At 42.4% G+C, this 14,065-nt stretch overlaps 1 protein-coding gene across 7 annotated transcripts in view; it reads right to left on the bottom strand.

Moving 5' to 3' along the window:
* The window catches only part of SPNS2 (sphingolipid transporter 2), a 117,647-nt gene that overhangs the window by 77,923 nt on the left and 25,659 nt on the right, over positions 1-14,065 (bottom strand). The gene's annotated exons all lie outside the window — the stretch shown is intronic.

Raw genomic sequence — 14,065 nt, forward strand, 5'->3', positions numbered from 1 at the left:
TTAGAGTCGTCAACTCTATGATTAAAAGCTTTCCTGAATGAACACCAATGTGCTCGACACCTTGCAGAGCTGGTACAGCAACTGGGCACAGCGTGACTGCTTGTTGGGGATGAGGGGCAGAAAATGACTCTGCCTCCACCCACTGCAGTTTGACCTTGCCCTTGCAAGGATGCTGGAATTCATTCCTCTCAGAATCAGATATCGTGCCATTTTTATGATGTAAAAAGACATAAAGCTAAAAGAGCTTCCAAGGGAAAATTAGAAACATTCAAGCCAGCATCTGAATATTTCAAATAATGAATAACCCGATTAATTCAGATTTGAGACATAGCAGGTATGATTCAAAATGCACATTGATCAGTGGGACTGTTAGCTTCGGTGACCTCAGGATGATGAATGTGGTGTCTAATTCTGGGATTTGGATAAAAGTAGGAAAAAAGCCCAAATGTCCTTTCCAATAAACTGAGATAAGTTCATCCGGGGCCTCTCCAACAAAATACATCCTGCCTTTACTCAGCTCCCTTTGGAGACTTTATTTTTGGAAGGTTCTGTTCTGAATAGAGCTGGGAGCTTTGTCACCAGTAAACAGCCAACTTGACAGCTCCACAAGGTGTAAAACGAAGGGACAACAGAACCTAATAAATAACAGATAATAGAACGCAGCTGTCATAATAAGAAATGCAATTGCGATCACAGTATTTACGACCCAAATATGCATCAAAGCATTGATTGACTCAAATAAATGCAGAAAATGATGGCTGTGTGATCTGTCAAAAGGATTTGCCTGTTCTAGGCATTTCCCGTGAATCAATTTTTGCAATTACTCCTGCAGATGACAGATGAGATTCCTGACCACTAGACACAGGCTCTACAGCAAACAAGTCAGTCTGTACTCCTACAGCCTGAGATGGCTGAGAGGAGGTGAATGGATCAGGGCATGTTACCAGGTGGGACAGAAAGCTGAGTAACTCTAGAGCAGGAGCTGAGGTTCCGTGATAACCAAACACTATGAAGGAGAGATCTTATCAGAAAGACAGAGAATTGCCTGTGCATTCAGCTGGAAGAGGGGCAGCAGACACTAGATTAATTTGCAGAGAGGGCAATAGCATAAAGCAGAGGGATGTGTTCCAGTAAAGGAGCCTGGTACATTTGCCAGCCTCTTCTTAGTGAGCTCCTATGCCCTCTTCATCAGCATCTTCTGCTCTTCGTATTCATGTACTCCCAATTAGTACGCAAGTGACGCTACCACAGCTGCTGCTCAGGATCAACCCACTGCCACAAATCTTTTACATAAGGAGTGAGCTATGACAGGAGCTGGCATTTCATTTGCCTCTTCCTAATCAACAGCTCCTCTTCCATTTACACTTAAAGCCCTCTTAGAATATTAACAGCTCTTGAAGAGACATATAGTGCAAGCCAGGACAGAGTTAAAAATCCACTGGGATTTGGGATGAGCTCCTGAAGGGGTAGGGATTGCATTCAGAGCAGCCATGGGCAGGTAGAGCTACATCAGTCACCATTATACGTGCCGTACTGCTAATTTCTCTTGGTAGATGATCTCTAGCTGTGCCAGCTAAAGTGGCTCAGTCCCAGCACTGGGTGGAGCCGAGATACATTTCTGCAGAAGCAAATTATCGTGTGAGCAATGGATGAATAAATAGACACATAATGAATGCCATCCCAGGAGGGAGGTTCTTTTAAGTACAGGTATTTTCTAAAGATCATACTCGTCCTTATGCCTCCCTTTGTGGCTTAGCCACTAAACTGCCGACTGTGGTGAGAACGCAGGAAGAGTGTAATTGCCCAAACAGGATGGCTTAGTGTCTATTTCTGCCTCTGAATGCTTGTCCCACCCTGTACAGGTGCACAGGAACCTTCACAGCCAGCACTGCCCAGCTCTTTGTGTGCATGACTGGAATTACAAAAATGTGCAGCATCACAAAAAAATTCACCTTATAGTCCCTTATAGTCCCTTCCTTCTCCTCTGCCTAGACACCAGAGAAAGAAACCATCCTCCCCTGCATCTATTGACATTTCTCCTCTTTCTTCTCCAATTAAAATTTTGCCAGCTTCTCTTTACAACTGTCCCTGTACTGGCACTGACCCCTCAGCTTTCCACCCTTTGATTCCTAAGGTGCTGCTGCCTCTGTCCCCATTGATCTTTTCCTACACTGGCTGATAAGCCCTTCATATCTCAGAGCGGGGCTTCTCTTGCCAACAGGATCCACTTGGTGTAGCCAGGAGCAAAGAGAGACACTGACGTGGGCACAAGCAGAGGCTGCATTTCCTCCATTACTGGAAGGTTAAAAACATCACTGCCATCTCCCAGAGAAGATCTCCTCTTTCAACATTATTTCAATTAGATAAGATTCATTTTTTCCCATCAGGAAAAATGTTAGAAAGGTTTAGGTTCAGGTGAAAATAGCTTGCTTGCTCTATGCAGGGATGCTCAATAAGAAAAAATAGTAGCTATCTTTCAGCTCTGACTCAGCACAAAACCATATATCCAGTGTCTAATTGAGTGCTGACAATGTGTTTGGCTCTGTGGAAGGCAAACCCAGACAGCCCATGCCTCAGGGGACTGGCAATCCATTTAGAGACAGCACAGAACCATGTGTTGTGAGGTCATTAATATTTTCCCAACAACAAATTTCCAAACAAGGAGAATAGCCAAACCCCCACCTCTTGGATGGGATAATTTACAGGTGTGTGTGAGCATAACCCTGCTCTTCCTGCAGGAGATGTTGTCCTGCTGTGATCTGCTGGAGCCATTTCTACACCAGGGGCTTTTGCTCACACTCTCAGTGTTACTCAAACTGCTCTCAGTATTGCTGACATCCACCTGCTGCAGAGAATAAAGACTCCTCCAAGAGCACCACTGTCTTTAAAACAAGCTTTTTTTCTTTTACTGTTCATTTTCATTATAGCTTTATGTTATAACAATACTACTCACCACAGACGTGGCACACTTTTTTAAATCACAGTGAGGCTTGGTATAATTTAGAAAGGAACTTAAAATGTCATTAATTTCTACTTCAGGGGCAAGGAAGCTAAGATGCAGGAATAATGGCCCGCCCAATATGAACTACAGAAATCTCAGATCCATGTGGGTCTTCCTGCTTCAGAAGCACCCTGTTTACAGGATCTGATCTATGGCGAAGGCTATGTAGGAAGGTCTACTATCACCATTAGGAGTGATTTCCTTCTAATAGTGCTATACAAGGCAAGCAAGAACAAAGATCCTTTAGTGCTACTTATCACTGAACCTGAAAGCTCAGACATAACATGCTGATATGATCGAGGTAAAGAAGATTCTGATTATAGGGTAATCCAAGGCCCTGGCAAACCTCAGCAACATGATTTAATACATTCACCCCTTGGTAGAGGGCTAATTCTTACAACTGTTTGCACAAAGCTTCAGCCTTCAAAGCAGCATTATCACAAGCTCTACTATAGGTATGCTGCTCCATCACCCTCTGCATGGATTTTGTTTTACTTCATTTCAAATTCAACAGCCAGCAGATGGATCGCATTACTGCTTTTTGCCAAGTGCAAAACACATGAGAACTGGGTTCCAGACTACTGTGCAGACTAGAAGATTCTGACAAGTGTAAGGAGCTTTGAAACACACCATCAGTTCCTTATGTCGTGCAAAGCTGTCAAATACTACCAGCATAAAACCCAGGAGCATCAGCAAAAAAACAACAGGCTAGAGAACGCACCAAATCATTTGGATTTATCTCCAAGTGTTTGTTTTGACATGGCCAGAAATGCTCTCCCAGAACAGAATGCTGCACAAGATCAAGCAGAGAATTTCATAAATGATAACTTTTGTGTGCTTGTGTCCTCAGTAAAGTAATAAGCACAAAAGCAGTGCTTTAAAAGGTGCAAGCCTGATCACGCACTTCTCCATTATCTCTCTGTTTGGCTGGGCACTTTAGATTGTATTTCCTTCAGTGCAGATACCACTCATCAGTGTTCCTTCTCCAATGCACTCTGTGTTCTCCATAGTATGTTGCACCACGAGGTGCCAGTTTTTCCCTAGAGTCAACTGATACCAAACATAAGCAACATGTTTAGGGTGAATGCATACACAGTTAACATACGTGTTTACATTGGAGACAGCTGCTGTACGATACCGCTCAATTTGTTTGGCTGTGACAGGGTCAGAACCTGGTTACAAAAACACACAAAGACAGACGAGGTCTGAACACAGTCTGTGCTTCACTCAACATCACACAAGCTGCTGCTCAGAGCGGAGCTTGATGCTGATAATTCCACTCCTATTCCTCACTGTATAATCCTCCAAGAGTTACCCCTCATAATCCCAGCAAAGGGATTTCCTGAACATTTGCTTTGTTCACCTCAGCCAACAACAATAATTGCCACAGGGGGAACTGATGGGAAATCTACTGCACAGTAAAAGAAAATCAGGTAAGAATAACCAGAAAAACAGGCCCGTAACATACCAGTAACCCCAGAGCTCTGCGAGAAACCATGCTGGGCAAAGAGCAAGCACTGTCAAGTGGTCAAATACAAGCAATAGCTGTCAGCACTGCAACATGTAGCACAGTACACCATTGATCCATACAGTGGGATGTGATGCCACAGATGTGAGCAGTACTTTACTCTGTGCATTGGTGCGTAGAGATCAATAGATGTTTCTCTTCAGCCCCCCAGACCTAGACAACAGCTACAGGGATGAACTCTAATAAAGGTGAAACTAAAAAAGGGTAATAGCACTTAAGAGCACTGCAGCTCACAGGTTGGCAAAGGCTGGAGTCCTTTGGCCACAGCCTGTGGTTTCTGACAGGCAGAAACAGTCAGGTACAATATATTGCAGGGAATGGGAACTTTGCTATAACATATACTGCTACAACTAACACTTAAAGGAAACACAAACAGCTTCCTGAGAACATATGAGGACAAACACCACCTCTGCTCCTCAAAAATTAACATCACCTCTGAGTGAGTCCCATTCTGGTTCATTACCTGGTGACCCAAGAGAGGGGCTGGAACAGGAGGCTGTGGCAGAGTTTGCTTCCCTGGGCAGCGCCATGTAGAAGGTATGCAAATCTATTGCCTAAAACAGCATTTGATTGTTAAAACATAATGGTAGCTGAAGGTGAGGTTCTTTGTCTGATTTTCATTTCCATACTGTGAGAAATGCAGTGATTAAATAAGTCAAGGCTACTTTTGATTCCTATTCACTTTGAGTTGTAAATCTGCAAAATACTTCTAATGCAGTTTGATTTAGACTCCTAGCCAAAGTCCACATGGTTCAATGGGCATCAGAGCTGAGGTTTTTGTTTAGATGTAACTGTTTACAAATCCCTGATGCACCAGAGATCAGAACCTCTTTACCAGTAAACACATTCTAGTACTCGTAACTTTACTGCAGCCCTGTAACATAAAATTTTATTACTGGGGAAAGTACAGAAAGCATAAAATTACTGTCTAGAGGACAAAACAGGTTCTTTTATAGTAAAACATGAAGAAACCTGGAAAATAAACAACTGATTGGGGATGTAGAAGAGATCTGTATCCTTGAATAGTAGAGTAGGACAATACTGAATTACCTCCTCCTTTATAATACTGGCCTCATAGTAAATAAAATGCTATACAATACATGGCATGTGTTGGGTTGCCACTGAGCAGTCAGTGGCAGGAAAACCTCATTAATTTAGTTAGACAATTAGGATGGATTTGTATTTGTTCTGGTCAATCCAGATTTAGGCATGAGATCCCAGAGGTATGGAGGTTGGTCAATAATGCTGCATCACTGTGACAATACAAAGTGACAGTTCTACAAGACCGGTTTGCCCTGACAAGACTAAAACACATAGACACAATCTTAGCTGCTAGTAGAGAAAGTCAGTAATTGCTCCAAGCACTCGTGAAGATGACCACATCTGAAAGAACAGCAGTTCTGTTTTTCTCTTTGAACACAGTTTTTGAGGATGCTCTACACACATGCTGTCCAATGGCAATCTCCAGTCACAAATGGAGCTCTGAAGAATCCCTGTTTTGTCTTGTTCTCTTCTTGACATCTTTATTATCCTCTCACTATTATGATGCCAGGCACACACTACAGCCACAGCCCTGCAGCCTTAGGAAACAAAGGTCAGCCTTTCCCTTTTGCAGGTGCAGAGCTTGTGGTGCCATCATGACAGCAAAGTCACAGACCTGCAGAGGACTGAAAACTGGCCTTTAGCAGATTCCTAAAGGCAGGAACACTTGTGCTCACCTTTGCCCATACAACCTTCACAACCACAGTTGTGCACTTGAACATACCAAGAAATAACAGACTAAAGATGATTATGCAAAATAATCTAAATCCTCCAATCCCTGAAATTCCCGTTGAGTACCATGAATCAGACCTAATTAGCAAGAAAATGCTTCAAATCTGTTATTCTCTTAATAGGAACGTATATCATTTGTATCTGGTACAATAAGAAATCATGTTATTTCCAGTTTGAGACAGAGAAGGAAGGCTGCTTTAACTTCAAGCCATTAACCAGTGTGCTATAGGTGTCATTCTGTCTCCATGAAAAAACAGTGTTGCAACCATGAAAGTACAGGAAAGAGAGAAGATGCACTGAAAGTACAACATATTTATTACTAATCAGTTCTTCCCAGAGCTTTTTATAAAGCTTCAAGTTTGTTAGAGTTTGTTTATAAAAGGAAATCCACAAATAAATGACCAATGCTTTGCTAACCTCTACTGATGAGCTCTTAATGGTTGCTGGTTTTACTTAGAAAGCTGAAGGCAGCCTGTAATGACCAAACATACATAAATAGGCCATATGAACAGCTTGGGCACAGATGAGCTAACTCAATTACAGCTACAACAGGATCTGGAGAAAGCTGCTGCTCAGCTGATGTGCCTGCAAAGGAGCCCTGCAGCTGTTGCCTTCCAGCAAGGCCATAAGCTCAGAGGGATTTTCCAGCTGCCAGCATGAGGGTGATGATGCAGGTGGGGTGGGAGTGATGCTGAGAGGCAGAAGAAAGCCTCACAGCAGCCTCGCAGACACACATCACTCTGCTTTGGGCTGCACGGAGGGCATGGTGCTGTGCTGCTGCTCTCCCTGGGCAGCCAGAGGGGCTGATTGATTTTCTTTGTTGTTATTACAATAACGGTTCTTTAGGGAGCTGTTGGACCGTAGCTGTCTTGGCGAAATACATGCTCCCTTTTTTTGAAAGGAAAATAGCCATACTCTCATTTTAATTAAGTAATTGGCTATCAACCATCAGAGCACTGACAGCCTCATTACAAACATTTTCTGCTCTGGTCGGGATGAAAGGATGAAATTTGACTTTGCTTCAGTGCATTTATGCTCCTGGTTCAGCAACACCACAGAAGTGCAGGGGCAGAGCACCAACATCTGGGCAAGGAATCGTACTCACAGCATGTGTTTGCACACAGGCGAATAGAAGCATGTCAGGCTTTGGTAGCAAGCTCCTGTCACACTGCTCTTCTGCAAAATGTTTACCTTCATATTCAATTGCAGCCATAATCTTCTGGAGTGCTTATTGCAGATCAGCAAAATTGTATGCTTTAAAGCCAATCTAACCTCAATAACTAAGAAAACTATCAGTCTCTAGGGGAGAAAATTCATCTCTATATTGTAAGCTAACTTCCTTCATGGCTCAGACCTTTCTAAACAGACTAACTGGCCTTATGCTGTGTGCCTCTATTATGTGGAGGATGGCAAACATTTGCCAGATTAAGCTGAATTTTAAAAGCTGAAATGTATTACCCCTCATTTTTACCCCCTAATTTCTCCCCTTGCAGAGGCCTTAGCATTTCACATAGACACGTAGCTGTGGAGGATCACAAGTGTCTCAACACTGCCCTCCATATTTATACTTCTAAAACACTGCTTGCTGGTCACAGAGGGAATTTCAGTATTTGTTTTCTGCTCAATTGCCTGTTACTTTCTGAGATGGCTGTAAGATACGGTGGTACCTAGTGCAATGACAGCTATACTTGCTATGAATGTTACCAGTCAAAACTGCTTTCATTTTCCAGAGGAACTTTCCGTAGTTTTGACTGGAGTTCAATTCAAAGTAGCAGCAGAAGAGAGATGTCTCTCCCTCAGATGGAATTTCAAGTTTTCTCCCTAACAGCAGCGTCCATCACTTTGCCTCAGGCGCTGGCAGCAAGCACCGAATAAGGAGTCCCCTAATGAAAGACCTTTCGAGCAACCTCAGGAGACCACTTCATAAGAACGGAAGAACAATGGCAACAGATCAGAAAGCCTTTGCAGCCTTGCATCCTGTCTGTGACAGTGACAGCAACAAGGTCCTTCCTAGGAAAGTACAAAAAACTCCTTGCAGGCAGCTGCATTACCCAAAGCTGGCCTAAGCACTCAGGCTTTTTCCCCTCCCTAGAATTCATTTAGATTATTATAAGCACGTTTTATCCCCATGAAGAGCTCACCTTTGAAGCTGGGGTCCTACCAATACTCCTGGTGGCACTCATTTCCAGGAGTTCGTTGGTGTGTTCAGAGTGGTTTCCAGCAAACTGACCTGCACTGACTGCTTTTGCATTAGGAAGAAAACATGAAATGCAAAACCTGCCTTATCAAGGCATCCCTTCCTTTGTATGTTCTTATACTACCTTCCTTATTTTTAAGAATGAGCAATTGAATAATACAGATTACCTTTAAAACTTCTACTCTAAGAAGGAAGTGAAGGCAGGCACGTGAAGACCAGATGTGTGCATGCACTGCTGGCTGAGCTGGACTAGACACACTGACCAAGAGCATCGAGGAAGTGCTGTCTAGTTTCATTCTGAGTCATGAATTCTCTACAAGTCAAGGAAGGAACCATTTGTGCTCTCACTTATCCTGTACCTTGAACAACTTCTTATTTCCCAAGTCATTATACTTGCAGTCAGAAGCATGAACACTTCCATGTTGAGACAAAGAATTCAACAGCAGCGCAAGGGCCAGGAAATACAAAGCTGAACCATCAACCCAGGCTGATGAACAGAACCATGAGGGTGAGGGAGAAGGCAGGACAGACTGCACAGCAAGATAAACCTTTGGCCAAAAGCACCCCTAACAGCTGCTGTGCTGCTTTCTCTTTCTATTAAAGTACCTCAGGTAACTCCACCTAAGCACATCTTAACTACAAAATGCAGGTTTCCCAGGCAAAGAAAGGGAATACAGAGCTCCTCCTGATTCAGACCACATCCAAACACTCCTCTGCTTACCATACTTGAAGATTAAACTTAAAGGTTCACTGAAAACTAAGTATTAAAGCCAAGCAAGTTGCTCCCAGAAGCTTTTAGTGTCATCACATGAGGAGAGGATAAAAAGAAAGCTAAACACGAGTTCTTGAACACAAGTACACAGCTCTCTCCTCCATCAACTGATAGCCACTAGATATGTAACAACAGTATAAAAACCACCAAACTGGTAAGGTCATGCTCACCTTCTTTCAGAAGTCTAAATACAGTGTCAATATTAAAATGCCCTTCTGCACATTTCTGTCTGAAACACACAGTACTGTACAGATCAGGGCTACATGAGATCCCATAGCTGGTATTAAACAGAAGTTGATTAAAGGCATGGCATAATACCAACAGAAAATTCAACTTTCAGTATAACGAGCTTGAATGAAATTCCGAAGTTTGAGGGATACAAGCAGGAGATGAACAGTGTGTGTTAAGAACTACGAGGTATTCGGTTGAAATCATAACTACTTCTCAAAATCTGTGGGAAATCTCTGTCCTCATTATTATAATGAATTACAGAAATGAACACAACCTTGGCAAGAGGTGCCTGAACTACAGCCTAAGGGTGCACATGCGAGCTTCCCTTGAAACAAGCAACCCAAATACCTGCCTCATTAGGCCAACAGCTAGGGCAGGCCTTCTTTCAGCTAAGCAAAGCAGACAGGCCGGGGGATGAATTGCTGTTCTGTGTTAGTGACCATGCAGTACCGTAAAATCAGACCATTAATGAAGGCAAGCCAGACTGGAAAGTTTCCCCATTCATGCTGACATGTACACTAAAAACACAAAGTACAACACTGGCTCTAGAATTACCTCCTATTAGAAGCAGTCAAGGACATCTTAGCATCCCTTCTCTCCCCAACAAAGATTATTTACTTTGCAATCTAGAGCTGTCTAGTGATTGCTCGCACTGTAAGCAGCATTTTTATAGCTTGGCCCTTGGTGTACACAGGACAGGACTAGGGCACAAACGCATTTTCCCATAACCTGCTCACTGATTCACAAAAGCACTTTCATTCTTGATTGCAGAGAGATTTCCAAATAGGCTTAACTGCTTTCATGAAGCAGAACTTCAGATTGCCAAGACTTCTTAGCGTATCGGACACCATTCTAGCAGACAGGAAAAAGGTCTGTCAGAACTTATAATGGACTTAACATGGATGATAAGCAAACTCTGGACTATCTCAGCTCACTCTACCTTAATAAGTAAAAAATCTGCTTCAAGGAAGAAGGCAGCTGAGTCTCCCATTAGATCACATTGAAACATACTCCAGCACAGTGTGCTTACTGGAAAGCAGATGGTGTTTCAGTCTGCTAAATTCTGTATTCACTCTTCTACCATGCATTAGTTAAGATGTTTTAAGGCTTCCCAACCATTCAGAAGGCCTGTTTGATCCTACAGCACCTTCCATGCCCTAAACAAAGCACATGCTTGTAAGTCAGTAATAAAATAGGATTCTTTTGGGCAAGAGCTGTCCCTGCTACCTTTGTCACAAGCATTAATCAGGGCACAAGCAATGCCTATGGCCTGGTTGATGCAATCACAGCACACTGCATCAATAGAAAATTAAGGAGCCCAGTAGCTAGGACCAAATCTCTGGGTCTGACCATTGACCTGGTCGAGTGCCGTGTCCAAGAAGTGGATTGCAGTTCTCATTCTGGCTCAGGCTCACACCCGCTGTGTGACTTTGGGCAGGACATTTCTCCCATATGGTTCTCCTGGTTTCCATCTGTAGGAAAGGGCAAGCCTCATTATCCCTCCTGTATATCTCAGGATTTTTTTATATAGAAGACAAACTGTACTAAGAGCTAGGCACTATTATTATTAGAGCTAAATAGACGCTGGCAAAAGACAAGAGCAAAATAAATTCAAGGGCAGGGAAAGCAGGCAGAGCAACAAAGCACAGAAAAAAATAACAAAGAAAGGACAGAAAAATCCAAAGGCAAACAGAGCCCACCAGTGGACATTATTCCTGTGGCCTAAACGTATATGGAAGAAAATGTGAGTTAGCTAACACAATTTGGAGCAGTTTTTGAAGCCTATAGTTCTGACAGTCCAAATTGCCGCCCCTTCCCTTTTCCATACATAGGAAAGCCTTTTTGCACTGTTGGGCTTATGGCTGCATTGACTGATTACAGCTGCACAGCTTAAGTAGGCATGGAGGTGTTTCATCACTTTTTGAGATCAGTCAGGATTATCCTTTTATCCATCTAACAAAAGCAACCAGCAAGAAATGAAAAGAAACAATTAGGCTTGGCTGCAGACCTCAAGGACCATTAAGTGCACTTTATTATTTATATGTGTGCACACAGTTCTTCAAAAAGGAAGATCAACACAGAATTTCAGTATCATTAAGAGGTAATTGAGGCTCTGAAATCAGCACAGTTCTATGCCTGTTACTCCACAATGCTACTGAGCAAGTAGCATCTGTGATACATCTGTCAGCGTGTCCTCTGCTGTCACACGATCCTTGTTACAGAGGGTACCATGTTCTGCTCTTTTCCATTATGGATAAGGCTGGAGTGTCCCTTTGAATTTTGCTGTACAGGAAGGAGCTTCCCTCTAAGCAGTTTTCATTGCATCTCCTAGACATCTAGCAACTTGTATCTTGGGATTAATATAAACCAAGGCAAAAATTCAAATTCCGTCTCTGCAGTTCTGAAGAAACCAGGGACCTTTGCTTACCAGAGAAGCTGAGAGTGCAGGACTCTAGAACGTTTGGAGTAAGAGAGCTACGAGACCAGCTATGCCTGCAAACAGTGGGTTATCATACAAACACACAGGCCAGCACTGCCCTTGGTACATTTCTTTTCCCCTCACCATTTGAGTTTTCACCACCATCTCCTCCTAAAGCACTGTGTGCAGCCTTCTTCCTCAGTTGAAAGGATTTCCATTATTATTTTTGTAAACCCTATTTGATGAGTGATATTAACAGTGAATGCCACATTTCACTGCTTCTCATTAACATTGTAAATTAATTTAGGACTCATTTAGATGCAGGATTAACAACTTGAAGACTAATCTACTGTTTATTCAGAGGACACATTCAGGATGAGCAGTCTTTCATCTCATATCACTCAATTAGTTAGCAAGACCATCTCCTGGGAGTAAGATGATATTTCTGACTTTCTGCTTAGAGAAGAACTGTTCAAGGTTAAGGAAGAGGTCTGGGAGATACTGGTCTCAATCCCAATTTTCAGCAGGTTTCCTCTGCAAACTTGGTCAGGCATTTTTATACTCCAGCTTCCCCAGTTAGCAGCTTAGAGCAATCAGAGATCAGTCAGATTTTAGGTAGTAGTTATAGTGGTTTAGGCCAGCATGTTCCTTTCCACCAGGATTAATGGGCCATGTGTCAGCTGCCAAATAGAAACTAGTTAAGCCTAAGTAACATCCACTAAGTTTTTTGGTGTACACTGCTAACCTTACTTACATGAAATGGTGTATTATTCTGTGAGCAGCTTTTTCCTGTGGTAGTGCTCTGATTAATACATTATCATCTACAGTACTATCTCCAGAACAAGGGCAAAGTCAAGCTCTCAGTTCTCAGATCAGAAAAAAAGGGAAGATGTTACCCTTCAAGCAAAATTTATTGGTTACACAGCTCACAACACACTTAGCAGCAATCCTGCAATATCTCAGTGACTCTGTTGTCAGATGCTCTGTGTGTTTGCTAGAGAAATAAATAACATGTCTTGCAATTAACAAATGAAACGCCCTGATGGAGCTTAGCTATTGCCTGCTGTCAGTAAATCTTCTGCAGAAGGATTTCATCCACTGAGAGGAATGAAGATTATGTATGTGCTTTGGCAAGTGTGGTTTTCCACCAGAATATTCTGTTGAAGGCACTTTGCATTTAATGATACACTGAGGATCTGTTCCTCAGAGCACAATAAATAAAAACAAATAATTGCTGTAGAAAAGAACCTGTCAGATACCCAGTGCCACTTTGAACATGACTGATTGATGCACCTTATAATCAGTAACACTTAGAAAGCTCAGACCCGGAGTTCTGGACATGTGCTGCTTCAGCATAGCTGAACTCTACTGTCCCATAAGAGACAAGAGAGAATTTTTAAAGCCCTAATATGGACTAATATGAGTAGTTTGTACTGCAACATGACAAGATGCTCTAATTACAGATGAGCAGCCTGACAACCACAGCACCACAATTCTACAACTGCCTTTCAAACCAGAATACTTCTCTCCTTAAAAAACTAAATTAGCTGCCAAGTTGGTCCTTTCACCTCTCCTGAAAGATGAAATGTGCTGTCATACATGAGATTGCTACTCAACATCATTGTCTCCCATCCCTTGACAAAGCCACTCCTTTAAACCAGCTCTGGACCACAGGCCAGAAAAGCTGGTTTTTCCTAGGGTTGTTCAGCTCTGTCTGCAAATGTCTGCAACATTAAAAGGACAGACACCAGAATTTCAATAATTTTGCTTCTTAAATAAGTGTTTTTAATCAATAAGCTCGCATGGATGCAAGCACTGGTAGCCCTTCCTGCAGTTTCCATCCTCAACTATTTTCCTGATGTGTTTTACATTTTTATGTCACTGTACTCCCAAATACTGCACATTCTGCAGATTGTTTGTAGAATACATGGAGGGCATCACACCTCATACTTATGCTACATACATCTTCTGAACAAGAACAACAGAATCCTGCTGTTGGTTTATTATGAGCTTTGTAATCCAGGTAGTGCTCTATCTCTTATTTAACTTTGTTACAAATAATTAGGTCTAATTCTTGGCTCTTTCTGCACTCAAGTCATTGAGTCCTCATCTCTTGCCCATCAACAAAGTAAAACAAAACAAAC

Source organism: Coturnix japonica, chromosome 19, assembly GCF_001577835.2.
Source record: "Coturnix japonica isolate 7356 chromosome 19, Coturnix japonica 2.1, whole genome shotgun sequence".
In the NCBI taxonomy this organism is placed as follows: Eukaryota; Metazoa; Chordata; class Aves; order Galliformes; family Phasianidae; genus Coturnix; species Coturnix japonica.